Raw genomic sequence first — 13866 nt, 5'->3', positions numbered from 1 at the left:
TCTATCTGTTATCAGCCATTCCCCTGTCCTGCTGCCAGTCTATTTCTCTCTGTTATCAGCCATTCCCCTGTCCTGCTGTCAGTCTATTGCTCTCTGTTATCAGCCATTTCCCCGTCCTGCGGTCAATCTATTTCTCTCTGTTAACAGCCAATCCCTATCCTGCTGTCAGTCTATTTCTCTCTGTTATCAGCCATTCCCCCGTCCTGCTGTCAGTTTATTTCTCTCTGTTATCAGCCATTCCCTGTCCTGCTGTCAGTCTATTTCTCTCTGTTATCAGCCATTCCCTCGTCCTGCTGTCAGTCTATTTCTCTCTGTTATCAGCCATTCTCCGTCCTGCTGTCAGGCTATTTATCCCTGTTATCAGCCATTCCCCGTCCTGCTGTCAGTCTATTTCTCTCTGTTATCAGCCATTCTCCGTCCTGCTGTCAGGCTATTTATCCCTGTTATCAGCCATTCCCCTGTCATGCTGTCAGTCTATTCTCTCTGTTATCAGCCATTCCCTGTCCTGCTGTCAGTCTATTTCTCTCTGTTATCAGCCATTCCCCGTCCTGCTGTCAGTCTATTTCTCTCTGTTATCAGCCATTCCCTCGTCCTGCTCTCAGTCTATTTCTCTCTGTTATCAGCCAATCCCCGTCCTGCTGTCAGGCTATTTATCCCTGTTATCAGCCATTCCCCTGTCATGCTGTCAGTCTATTCTCTCTGTTATCAGCCATTCCCTGTCCTGCTGTCAGTCTATTTCTCTCTGTTATCAGCCATTCCACGTCCTGCTGTCAGTCTATTTCTCTCTGTTATCAGCCATTCTCCGTCCTGCTGTCAGGCTATTTCTCTCTGTTATCAGCCATTCTCCGTCCTGCTGTCAGGCTATTTATCCCTGTTATCAGCCATTCCCCTGTCATGCTGTCAGTCTATTCTCTCTGTTATCAGCCATTCCCTGTCCTTCTGTCAGTCTATTTCTCTCTGATATCAGCCATTCCCCATCCTGCTGTCAGTCTATTTCTCTCTGTTATCAGCCATTCCCTCGTCCTGCTCTGTCTATTTCTCTATGTTATCAGCCAATCCCCGTCCTGCTGCCATGCTATTTATCCCTGTTATCAGCCATTCCCCTGTCATGCTGTCAGTCTATTCTCTCTGTTATCAGCCATTCCCTGTCCTGCTGTCAGTCTATTTCTCTCTGTTATCAGCCATTCCCCGTCCTGCTGTCAGGCTATTTATCCCTGTTATCAGCCATTCCCCTGTCATGCTGTCAGTCTATTCTCTCTGTTATCAGCCATTCCCTGTCCCGCTGTCAGTCTATTTCTCTCTGTTATCAGCCATTCCCCGTCCTGCTGTCAGTCTATTTCTCTCTGTTATCAGCCATTCTCCGTCCTGCTGTCAGGCTATTTATCCCTGTTATCAGCCATTCCCCTGTCATGCTGTCAGTCTATTCTCTCTGTTATCAGCCATTCCCTGTCCTGCTGTCAGTCTATTTCTCTCTGTTATCAGCCATTCCCCGTCCTGCTGTCAGTCTATTTCTCTCTGTTATCAGCCATTCCCTCGTCCTGCTCTCAGTCTATTTCTCTCTGTTATCAGCCATTCTCCGTCCTGCTGTCAGGCTATTTATCCCTGTTATCAGCCATTTCCCTGTCATGCTGTCAGTCTATTCTCTCTGTTATCAGCCATTCCCTGTCCTGCTGTCAGTCTATTTCTCTCTGTTATCAGCCATTCCACGTCCTGCTGTCAGTCTATTTATCTCTGTTATCAGCCATTCCCCATCTTGCTGACCGTCTATTTCTCTGTTATCAGCCATTCTCCTGTCCTGCTGTCAGTCTATTCTCTCTGTTATCAGCCATATCCCTGTCCTGTGTTCAGTCTATTTCTCTCTGTTATCAACCATTCCCCTGTCCTGCTGTCAGTCTATTCTCTCTGTTATCAGCCATTCCCCATCCCGCTGTCAGTCTATTTCTCTCTGTTATCAGCCATTCCCCGTCCTGCTGTCAGTCTATTTCTCTCTGTTATCAGCCATTCTCCGTCCTGCTGTCAGGCTATTTATCCCTGTTATCAGCCATTCCCCCGTCATGCTGTCAGTCTATTCTCTCTGTTATCAGCCATTCCCTGTCCTGCTGTCAGTCTATTTCTCTCTGTTATCAGCCATTCCCCGTCCTGCTGTCAGTCTATTTCTCTCTGTTATCAGCCATTCCCTCGTCCTGCTCTCAGTCTATTTCTCTCTGTTATCAGCCATTCCACGTCTAGCTGTCAGTCTATTCTCTCTGTTATCAGCCATTCCACGTCCTGCTGTCAGTCTATTTCTCTCTGTTATCAGCCATTCCCCATCTTGCTGACCGTCTATTTCTCTGTTATCAGCCATTCTCCTGTCCTGCTGTCAGTCTATTCTCTCTGTTATCAGTCATATCCCTGTCCCGTGTTCAGTCTATTTCTCTCTGTTATCAACCATTCCCCTGTCCTGCTGTCAGTCTATTCTCTCTGTTATCAGCCATTCCCCATCCCGCTGTCAGTCTATTCTCTCTGTTATCAGCCATTCCCCTGTCCTGTGTTCAGTCTATTTCTCTCTATCAGCCATTCTCCTGTCCTGCTGTCAGTCTATTTCTCTCTTTTATCAGCCAATCCCCGTCCTGCTGTCAGTCTATTCTCTCTGTTATCAGCCATTCCTCTGTCCTGCTGTCAGTCTATTCTCTCTGTTATCAGCCATTCCCCCATCCTGCTGTCAGTCTATTCTCTCTGTTATCAGCCATTCCCCCGTCCTGTTGTCAGTCTATTTCTCTCTGTTATCAGCCATTCCCCTGTCCTGCTGTCAGTCTATTCTCTCTGTTATCAGCCATTCCCCTGTTCTGCTGTCAGTCTATTCTCTCTGTTATCAGCCATTCCCCTGTCCTTCTGGCAGTCTATTTCTCTCTGTTATCAGCCATTCCCCCTTACTGCTGTCAGTCTATTTCTCTCTGTTAACAGCCAATCCCCATCCTGCTGTCATTCTATTTCTCTCTGTTATCAGCCATTCCCCATCCCACTGTCAGTCTATTTCTCTGTTATCAGCCATTCCCCATCCCGCTGTCAGTCTATTTCTCTCTGTTATCAGCCATTCCCCGTCCTGCTGTCTGTCTATTTCTCTCTGTTATCAGCAATTCCCCCGTCCTGCTGTCAGTCTATTTCTCTCTGTTATCAGCCATTCCCCATCCCGCTGTCAGTCTATTCTCTCTGTTATCAGCCATTCCCCATCCCGCTGTCAGTCTATTCTCTCTGTTATCAGCCATTCCCAATCCCGCTGTCAGTCTATTTCTCTCTGTTATCAGCCATTCTCCTGTCCTGCTGTCAGTCTATTTTTCTCTTTTATCAGCCATTCCCCCCGTTCTGCTGTCAGTCTATTCTCTCTGTTATCAGCCATTCCCCCGTCCTGTTGTCAGTCTATTTCTCTCTATCAGCCATTCCCCATCCTGCTGTCAGTCTATTTCTATCTGTTATCAGCCATTCCCCTGTCCTGCTGCCAGTCTATTTCTCTCTGTTAACAGCCAATCCCTATCCTGCTGTCAGTCTATTTCTCTCTGTTATCAGCCATTCCCCCGTCCTGCTGTCAGTTTATTTCTCTCTGTTATCAGCCATTCCCTGTCCTGCTGTCAGTCTATTTCTCTCTGTTATCAGCCATTCCCTCGTCCTGCTCTCAGTCTATTTCTCTCTGTTATCAGCCATTCCACGTCTAGCTGTCAGTCTATTCTCTCTGTTATCAGCCATTCCCCTGTCCTGTGTTCAGTCTATTTCTCTCTGTTATCAACCATTCCCCTGTCCTGCTGTCAGTCTATTCTCTCTGTTATCAGCCATTCCCCATCCCGCTGTCAGTCTATTTCTCTCCTTCAGCCATTCTCCTGTCCTGCTGTCAGTCTATTTCTCTCTTTTATCAGCCAATCCCGTCCTGCTGTCAGTCTATTCTCTCTGTTATCAGCCATTCCTCTGTCCTGCTGTCAGTCTATTCTCTCTGTTATCAGCCATTCCCCCATCCTGCTGTCAGTCTATTCTCTCTGTTATCAGCCATTCCCCCGTCCTGTTGTCAGTCTATTTCTCTCTGTTATCAGCCATTCTCCTGTCCTGCTGTCAGTCTATTCTCTCTGTTATCAGCCATTCCCCTGTCCTTCTGGCAGTCTATTTCTCTCTGTTATCAGCCAATCCCGGTCCTGCTGTCAGTCTATTTCTCTCTGTTATCAGCCATTCCCCCTTACTGCTGTCAGTCTATTTCTCTGTTATCAGCCATTCCTCTGTCAAGCTGTCAGTCTATTCTCTCTGTTATCAGCCATTCCCCCGTCCTGCTGTCAGTCTATTCTCTCTGTTATCAGCCATTCCCCATCCCGCTGACAGTCTATTTCTCTCCTTCAGCCATTCTCCTGTCCTGCTGTCAGTCTATTTCTCTCTTTTATCAGCCAATCCCGTCCTGCTGTCAGTCTATTCTCTCTGTTATCAGCCATTCCTCTGTCCTGCTGTCAGTCTATTCTCTCTGTTATCAGCCATTCCCCCATCCTGCTGTCAGTCTATTCTCTCTGTTATCAGCCATTCCCCCGTCCTGTTGTCTGTCTATTTCTCTCTGTTATCAGCCATTCTCCTGTCCTGCTGTCAGTCTATTCTCTCTGTTATCAGCCATTCCCCTGTCCTTCTGGCAGTCTATTTCTCTCTGTTATCAGCCATTCCCCATCCTGCTGTCAGTCTATTTCTATCTGTTATCAGCCATTCCCCTGTCCTGCTGCCAGTCTATTTCTCTCTGTTAACAGCCAATCCCTATCCTGCTGTCAGTCTATTTCTCTCTGTTATCAGCCATTCCCCCGTCCTGCTGTCAGTTTATTTCTCTCTGTTATCAGCCATTCCCTGTCCTGCTGTCAGTCTATTTCTCTCTGTTATCAGCCATTCCCTCGTCCTGCTCTCAGTCTATTTCTCTCTGTTATCAGCCATTCCACGTCTAGCTGTCAGTCTATTCTCTCTGTTATCAGCCATTCCCCTGTCCTGTGTTCAGTCTATTTCTCTCTGTTATCAACCATTCCCCTGTCCTGCTGTCAGTCTATTCTCTCTGTTATCAGCCATTCCCCATCCCGCTGTCAGTCTATTTCTCTCCTTCAGCCATTCTCCTGTCCTGCTGTCAGTCTATTTCTCTCTTTTATCAGCCAATCCCGTCCTGCTGTCAGTCTATTCTCTCTGTTATCAGCCATTCCTCTGTCCTGCTGTCAGTCTATTCTCTCTGTTATCAGCCATTCCCCCATCCTGCTGTCAGTCTATTCTCTCTGTTATCAGCCATTCCCCCGTCCTGTTGTCAGTCTATTTCTCTCTGTTATCAGCCATTCTCCTGTCCTGCTGTCAGTCTATTCTCTCTGTTATCAGCCATTCCCCTGTCCTTCTGGCAGTCTATTTCTCTCTGTTATCAGCCAATCCCGGTCCTGCTGTCAGTCTATTTCTCTCTGTTATCAGCCATTCCCCCTTACTGCTGTCAGTCTATTTCTCTGTTATCAGCCATTCCTCTGTCAAGCTGTCAGTCTATTCTCTCTGTTATCAGCCATTCCCCCGTCCTGCTGTCAGTCTATTCTCTCTGTTATCAGCCATTCCCCATCCCGCTGACAGTCTATTTCTCTCCTTCAGCCATTCTCCTGTCCTGCTGTCAGTCTATTTCTCTCTTTTATCAGCCAATCCCGTCCTGCTGTCAGTCTATTCTCTCTGTTATCAGCCATTCCTCTGTCCTGCTGTCAGTCTATTCTCTCTGTTATCAGCCATTCCCCCATCCTGCTGTCAGTCTATTCTCTCTGTTATCAGCCATTCCCCCGTCCTGTTGTCAGTCTATTTCTCTCTGTTATCAGCCATTCTCCTGTCCTGCTGTCAGTCTATTCTCTCTGTTATCAGCCATTCCCCTGTCCTTCTGGCAGTCTATTTCTCTCTGTTATCAGCCAATCCCGGTCCTGCTGTCAGTCTATTTCTCTCTGTTATCAGCCATTCCCCCTTACTGCTGTCAGTCTATTTCTCTGTTATCAGCCATTCCTCTGTCAAGCTGTCAGTCTATTCTCTCTGTTATCAGCCATTCCCCGTCCTGCTGTCAATCTATTCTCTCTGTTATCAGCCATTCCCCATCCCGCTGTCAGTCTATTTCTCTCTGTTATCAGCCATTCCCCATCTTGCTGTCAGTCTATTTCTCTGTTATCAGCCATTCCCCGTCCTGTTGTCAGTCTATTTCTCCCTGTTATCAGCCATTCCCCGTCCTGCTGTCAGTCTATTTCTCTCTGTTATCAGCCATTCCCCTGTCCTTCTGGCAGTCTATTTCTCTCTGTTATCAGCCATTCCCTGTCCTGCTGTCAGTCTATTTCTCTCTGTTATCAGCCATTCCCCGTCCTGCTGTCAGTCTATTTCTCTCTGTTATCAGCCATTCCCTCGTCCTGCTCTCAGTCTATTTCTCTCTGTTATCAGCCATTCCACGTCTAGCTGTCAGTCTATTCTCTCTGTTATCAGCCATTCCCCTGTCCTTTGTTCAGTCTATTTCTCTCTGCTATCAACCATTCCCCTGTCCTGCTGTCAGTCTATTCTCTCTGTTATCAGCCATTCCCCATCCCGCTGTCAGTCTATTTCTCTCTATCAGCCATTCTCCTGTCCTGCTGTCAGTCTATTCTCTCTGTTATCAGCCATTCCCCTGTTCTGCTGTCAGTCTATTCTCTCTGTTATCAGCCATTCCCCTGTCCTTCTGGCAGTCTATTTCTCTCTGTTATCAGCCAATCCCGGTCCTGCTGTCAGTCTATTTCTCTCTGTTATCAGCCATTCCCCCTTACTGCTGTCAGTCTATTTCTCTGTTATCAGCCATTCCTCTGTCAAGCTGTCAGTCTATTCTCTCTGTTATCAGCCATTCCCCCGTCCTGCTGTCAGTCTATTCTCTCTGTTATCAGCCATTCCCCCGTCCTGTTGTCAGTCTATTTCTCTCTGTTATCAGCCATTCCCCGTCCTGCTGTCAGTCTATTTCTCTCTGTTATCAGCCATTCCCCGTCCTGCTGTCAGTCTATTCTCTCTGTTATCAGCCATTCCCCATCCCGCTGTCAGTCTATTTCTCTCTGTTATCAGCCATTCCCCGTCCTGTTGTCAGTCTATTTCTCTCTGTTATCAGCCATTCCCCGTCCTGCTGTCAGTCTATTTCTCTCTGTTATCAGCCATTCCCCATCCTGCTGTCAGTCTATTTCTCTGTTATCAGCCATTCCCCATCCCGCTGTCAGTCTATTGCTCTCTGTTATCAGCCATTTCCCCGTCCTGCGGTCAGTCTATTTCTCTCTGTTAACAGCCAATCCCTATCCTGCTGTCAGTCTATTTCTCTCTGTTATCAGCCATTCCCCCGTCCTGCTGTCAGTTTATTTCTCTCTGTTATCAGCCATTCCCCTGTCCTGCTGTTAATCTATTTCTCTCTGTTAATAGCCATTCCCCATCCCGCTGTCAGTCTATTTCTCTCTGTTATCAGCCATTCCCCGTCCTGCTGTCAGTCTATTTCTCTCTGTTATCAGCCATTCTCCGTCCTGCTGTCAGGCTATTTATCCCTGTTATCAGCCATTCCCCCGTCATGCTGTCAGTCTATTCTCTCTGTTATCAGCCATTCCCTGTCCTGCTGTCAGTCTATTTCTCTCTGTTATCAGCCATTCCCCGTCCTGCTGTCAGTCTATTTCTCTCTGTTATCAGCCATTCCCGGTCCTGCTCTCAGTCTATTTCTCTCTGTTATCAGCCATTCCACGTCTAGCTGTCAGTCTATTCTCTCTGTTATCAGCCATTCCCCTGTCCTGTGTTCAGTCTATTTCTCTCTGTTATCAACCATTCCCCTGTCCTGCTGTCAGTCTATTCTCTCTGTTATCAGCTATTCCCCATCCCGCTGTCAGTCTATTTCTCTCTATCAGCCATTCTCCTGTCCTGCTGTCAGTCTATTGTCTCTGTTATCAGCCATTCCCCTGTTCTGCTGTCAGTCTATTCTCTCTGTTATCAGCCATTCCCCATCCCGCTGTCAGTCTATTTCTCTCTGTTATCAGCCATTCCCCATCTTGCTGTCAGTCTATTTCTCTATCAGCCATTCTCCTGTCCTGCTGTTAGTCTATTTCTCTCTGTTATCAGCCATTCCCCTGTCCTTCTGGCAGTCTATTTCTCTCTGTTATCAGCCATTCCCTGTCCTGCTGTCAGTCTATTTCTCTCTGTTATCAGCCATTCCCCGTCCTGCTGTCAGTCTATTTCTCTCTGTTATCAGCCATTCCCTCGTCCTGCTCTCAGTCTATTTCTCTCTGTTATCAGCCATTCCACGTCTAGCTGTCAGTCTATTCTCTCTGTTATCAGCCATTCCCCTGTCCTTTGTTCAGTCTATTTCTCTCTGTTATCAACCATTCCCCTGTCCTGCTGTCAGTCTATTCTCTCTGTTATCAGCCATTCCCCATCCCGCTGTCAGTCTATTTCTCTCTATCAGCCATTCTCCTGTCCTGCTGTCAGTCTATTCTCTCTGTTATCAGCCATTCCCCTGTTCTGCTGTCAGTCTATTCTCTCTGTTATCAGCCATTCCCCTGTCCTTCTGGCAGTCTATTTCTCTCTGTTATCAGCCAATCCCGGTCCTGCTGTCAGTCTATTTCTCTCTGTTATCAGCCATTCCCCCTTACTGCTGTCAGTCTATTTCTCTGTTATCAGCCATTCCTCTGTCAAGCTGTCAGTCTATTCTCTCTGTTATCAGCCATTCCCCCGTCCTGCTGTCAGTCTATTCTCTCTGTTATCAGCCATTCCCCCGTCCTGTTGTCAGTCTATTTCTCTCTGTTATCAGCCATTCCCCGTCCTGCTGTCAGTCTATTTCTCTCTGTTATCAGCCATTCCCCGTCCTGCTGTCAGTCTATTCTCTCTGTTATCAGCCATTCCCCATCCCGCTGTCAGTCTATTTCTCTCTGTTATCAGCCATTCCCCATCTTGCTGTCAGTCTATTTCTCTGTTATCAGCCATTCCCCGTCCTGTTGTCAGTCTATTTCTCTCTGTTATCAGCCATTCCCCGTCCTGCTGTCAGTCTATTTCTCTCTATCAGCCATTCCCCGTCCTGCTGTCAGTCTATTTCTCTCTGTTATCAGCCATTCCCCATCCTGCTGTCAGTCTATTTCTCTGTTATCAGCCATTCCCCATCCCGCTGTCAGTCTATTGCTCTCTGTTATCAGCCATTTCCCCGTCCTGCGGTCAGTCTATTTCTCTCTGTTAACAGCCAATCCCTATCCTGCTGTCAGTCTATTTCTCTCTGTTATCAGCCATTCCCCCGTCCTGCTGTCAGTTTATTTCTCTCTGTTATCAGCCATTCCCCTGTCCTGCTGTTAATCTATTTCTCTCTGTTAATAGCCATTCCCCATCCCGCTGTCAGTCTATTTCTCTCTGTTATCAGCCATTCCCCGTCCTGCTGTCAGTCTATTTCTCTCTGTTATCAGCCATTCTCCGTCCTGCTGTCAGGCTATTTATCCCTGTTATCAGCCATTCCCCCGTCATGCTGTCAGTCTATTCTCTCTGTTATCAGCCATTCCCTGTCCTGCTGTCAGTCTATTTCTCTCTGTTATCAGCCATTCCCCGTCCTGCTGTCAGTCTATTTCTCTCTGTTATCAGCCATTCCCTCGTCCTGCTCTCAGTCTATTTCTCTCTGTTATCAGCCATTCCACGTCTAGCTGTCAGTCTATTCTCTCTGTTATCAGCCATTCCCCTGTCCTGTGTTCAGTCTATTTCTCTCTGTTATCAACCATTCCCCTGTCCTGCTGTCAGTCTATTCTCTCTGTTATCAGCCATTCCCCATCCCGCTGTCAGTCTATTTCTCTCTATCAGCCATTCTCCTGTCCTGCTGTCAGTCTATTGTCTCTGTTATCAGCCATTCCCCTGTCCTGCTGTCAGTCTATTCTCTCTGTTATCAGCCATTCCCCATCCCGCTGTCAGTCTTTCTCTCTATCAGCCATTCTCCTGTCCTGCTGTCAGTCTATTGTCTCTGTTATCAGCCATTCCCCTGTTCTGCTGTCAGTCTATTCTCTCTGTTATCAGCCATTCCCCTGTCCTTTGTTCAGTCTATTTCTCTCTGTTATCAACCATTCCCCTGTCCTGCTGTCAGTCTATTCTCTCTGTTATCAGCCATTCCCCATCCCGCTGTCAGTCTATTTCTCTCTATCAGCCATTCTCCTGTCCTGCTGTCAGTCTATTCTCTCTGTTATCAGCCATTCCCCTGTTCTGCTGTCAGTCTATTCTCTCTGTTATCAGCCATTCCCCTGTCCTTCTGGCAGTCTATTTCTCTCTGTTATCAGCCAATCCCGGTCCTGCTGTCAGTCTATTTCTCTCTGTTATCAGCCATTCCCCCTTACTGCTGTCAGTCTATTTCTCTGTTATCAGCCATTCCTCTGTCAAGCTGTCAGTCTATTCTCTCTGTTATCAGCCATTCCACTGTCCTGCTGTCAGTCTATTCTCTCTGTTATCAGCCATTCCCCCGTCCTGTTGTCAGTCTATTTCTCTCTGTTATCAGCCATTCCCCGTCCTGCTGTCAGTCTATTTCTCTCTGTTATCAGCCATTCCCCGTCCTGCTGTCAGTCTATTCTCTCTGTTATCAGCCATTCCCCATCCCGCTGTCAGTCTATTTCTCTCTGTTATCAGCAATTCCCCATCTTGCTGTCAGTCTATTTCTCTGTTATCAGCCATTCCCCGTCCTGTTGTCAGTCTATTTCTCTCTGTTATCAGCCATTCCCCGTCCTGCTGTCAGTCTATTTCTCTCTGTTATCAGCCATTCCCCATCCTGCTGTCAGTCTATTTCTCTGTTATCAGCCATTCCCCATCCCGCTGTCAGTCTATTGCTCTCTGTTATCAGCCATTTCCCCGCCCTGCGGTCAGTCTATTTCTCTCTGTTAACAGCCAATCCCTATCCTGCTGTCAGTCTATTTCTCTCTGTTATCAGCCATTCCCCCGTCCTGCTGTCAGTTTATTTCTCTCTGTTATCAGCCATTCCCCTGTCCTGCTGTTAATCTATTTCTCTCTGTTAATAGCCATTCCCCATCCCGCTGTCAGTCTATTTCTCTCTGTTATCAGCCATTCCCCGTCCTGCTGTCAGTCTATTTCTCTCTGTTATCAGCCATTCTCCGTCCTGCTGTCAGGCTATTTATCCCTGTTATCAGCCATTCCCCCGTCATGCTGTCAGTCTATTCTCTCTGTTATCAGCCATTCCCTGTCCTGCTGTCAGTCTATTTCTCTCTGTTATCAGCCATTCCCCGTCCTGCTGTCAGTCTATTTCTCTCTGTTATCAGCCATTCCCTCGTCCTGCTCTCAGTCTATTTCTCTCTGTTATCAGCCATTTCACGTCTAGCTGTCAGTCTATTCTCTCTGTTATCAGCCATTCCCCTGTCCTGTGTTCAGTCTATTTCTCTCTGTTATCAACCATTCCCCTGTCCTGCTGTCAGTCTATTCTCTCTGTTATCAGCCATTCCCCATCCCGCTGTCAGTCTATTTCTCTCTATCAGCCATTCTCCTGTCCTGCTGTCAGTCTATTGTCTCTGTTATCAGCCATTCCCCTGTTCTGCTGTCAGTCTATTCTCTCTGTTATCAGCCATTCCCCATCCCGCTGTCAGTCTATTTCTCTCTGTTATCAGCCATTCCCCATCTTGCTGTCAGTCTATTTCTCTGTTATCAGCCATTCTCCTGTCCTGCTGTCAGTCTATTCTCTCTGTTATCAGCCATTCCCCTGTCCCGTGTTCAGTCTATTTCTCTCTGTTATCAACCATTCCCCATCCCGCTGTCAGTCTATTTCTCTCTGTTATCAGCCATTCTCCTGTCCTGCTGTCAGTCTATTTCTCTGTGTTATCAGCCATTCCCCGTCCTGCTGTCAGTCTATTCTCTCTGTTATCAGCCATTCCTCTGTCCTGCTGTCAGTCTATTCTCTCTGTTATCAGCCATTCCCCCGTCCTGCTGTCAGTCTATTCTCTGTTATCAGCCATTCCCCCGTCCTGCTGTCAGTCTATTCTCTCTGTTATCAGCCATTCCCCCGTCCTGTTGTCAGTCTATTTATCTCTATCAGCCATTCCCCATCCTGCTGTCAGTCTATTTCTATCTGTTATCAGCCATTCCCCTGTCCTGCTGCCAGTCTATTTCTCTCTGTTATCAGCCATTCCCCATCCCGCTGTCAGTCTATTTCTCTCTGTTATCAGCCATTCCCCATCTTGCTGTCAGTCAATTTCTCTGTTATCAGCCATTCTCCTGTCCTGCTGTCAGTCTATTCTCTCTGTTATCAGCCATTCCCCTGTCCTGTGTTCAGTCTATTTCTCTCTGTTATCAGCCATTCTCCTGTCCTGCTGTCAGTCTATTTCTCTCTGTTATCAGCCATTCCCCGTCCTGCTGTCAGTCTATTCTTTCTGTTATCAGCCATTCCTCTGTCAAGCTGTCAGTCTATTCTCTCTGTTATCAGCCATTCCCCCGTCCTGCTGTCAGTCTATTCTCTCTGTTATCAGCCATTCCCCGTCCTGCTGTCAGTCTATTTCTCTCTGTTATCAGCCATTCCCCGTCCTGCTGTCAGTCTATTCTCTCTGTTATCAGCCATTCCCCGTCCTGTTGTCAGTCTATTTCTCTGTTATCAGCCATTCCCCGTCCTGCTGTCAGTCTATTTCTCTCTGTTATCAGCCATTCCCCGTCCTGCTGTCAGTCTATTTCTCTGTTATCAGCCATTCCCCATCCCGCTGTCAGTCTATTTCTCTCTGTTATCAGCCATTCCCCATCTTGCTGTCAGTCTATTTCTCTGTTATCAGCCATTCCTCTGTCAAGCTGTCAGTCTATTCTCTCTGTTATCAGCCATTCCCCCGTCCTGCTGTCAGTCTATTCTCTCTGTTATCAGCCATTCCCCCGTCCTGTTGTCAGTCTATTTCTCTCTGTTATCAGCCATTCCCCTTCCTGCTGTCAGTCTATTTCTCTCTGTTATCAGCCATTCCCCGTCCTGCTGTCAGTCTATTTCTCTCTGTTATCAGCCATTCCCCGTCCTGCTGTCAGTCTATTTCTCTGTTATCAGCCATTCCCCGTCCTGTTGTCAGTCTATTTCTCTCTGTTATCAGCCATTCCCCATCCTGCTGTCAGTCTATTTCTCTGTTATCAGCCATTCCCCATCCCGCTGTCAGTCTATTTCTCTCTGTTATCAGCCATTCCCCATCTTGCTGTCAGTCTATTTCTCTGTTATCAGCCATTCTCCTGTCCTGCTGTCAGTCTATTCTCTCTGTTATCAGCCATTCCCCTGTCCTGTGTTCAGTCTATTTCTCTCTGTTATCAACCATTCTCCTGTCCTGCTGTCAGTCTATTCTCTCTGTTATCAGCCAATCCCCCGTCCTGTTGTCAGTCTATTTCTCTCTGTTATCAGCCATTCCCCGTCCTGCTGTCAGTCTATTTCTCTCTGTTATCAGCCATTCCCCATCCTGCTGTCAGTCTATTCTCTGTTATCAGCCATTCCCCATCCCGCTGTCAGTCTATTTCTCTCTGTTATCAGCCATTCCCCATCCCGCTGTCAGTCTATTTCTCTCTGTTATCAGCCATTTCCCGTCCTGCTGTCAGTCTATTCTCTCTGTTATCAGCCATTCCCCTGTCCTGTGTTCAGTCTATTCTCTCTGTTATCAGCCATTCCCCATCCCGCTGTCAGTCTATTTCTCTCTTTTATCAGCCAATCCCCATCCTGCTGTCAGTCTATTCTCTCTGTTATCAGCCATAACCCTGTCCTGCTGTCAGTCTATTCTCTCTGTTATCAGCCAATCCCCGTCCTGTTGTCAGTCTATTCTCTCTGTTATCAGCCATTCCCCTGTCCTGCAATCAGTCTATTCTCTCTGTTATCAGCCATTCCCCCGTCCTGCTGTCAGTCTATTCTCTCTGTTATCAGCCATTCCCCCATCC

This window comes from Ranitomeya imitator, chromosome 1 (assembly GCF_032444005.1).
Source record: "Ranitomeya imitator isolate aRanImi1 chromosome 1, aRanImi1.pri, whole genome shotgun sequence".
NCBI lineage: Eukaryota > Metazoa > Chordata > Amphibia > Anura > Dendrobatidae > Ranitomeya > Ranitomeya imitator.
Note: the sequence above shows the minus strand (reverse complement) of the source record.